This window comes from Triticum dicoccoides, chromosome 4A (genome assembly GCF_002162155.2).
Source record: "Triticum dicoccoides isolate Atlit2015 ecotype Zavitan chromosome 4A, WEW_v2.0, whole genome shotgun sequence".
Taxonomy (NCBI): domain Eukaryota; kingdom Viridiplantae; phylum Streptophyta; class Magnoliopsida; order Poales; family Poaceae; genus Triticum; species Triticum dicoccoides.
The window spans coordinates 651845108-651845399 of record NC_041386.1 but is presented as its reverse complement, the minus strand read 5'-3'; positions in this window follow the sequence as shown (position 1 = coordinate 651845399).

The window sequence follows — 292 nt, the reverse complement described above, 5'->3', positions numbered from 1 at the left end:
CTCCTCCACTTCCCCACTCCGATCTTCTTCGTCGATTCACGGATTTTGCGTATCGAGATGGCTACGGAAAGAGGAAGGTAAGCTCCTCCAATCCCCCAATTAGTTTGAGTCAATCGATCCGCTTTCTTATAGCCATATGAGGAACCCTCTCTAGTTGATATGATGAACCCTAAACCTAGATGATTGCAATGTGATGAACCTAGTTGATGAACCCTAGGTTTAGTCTTTCTTATAGCCATACGAGGAACCCTCTCTAGTTGATATGATGAACCCTAGAACCTAGATGAACCCT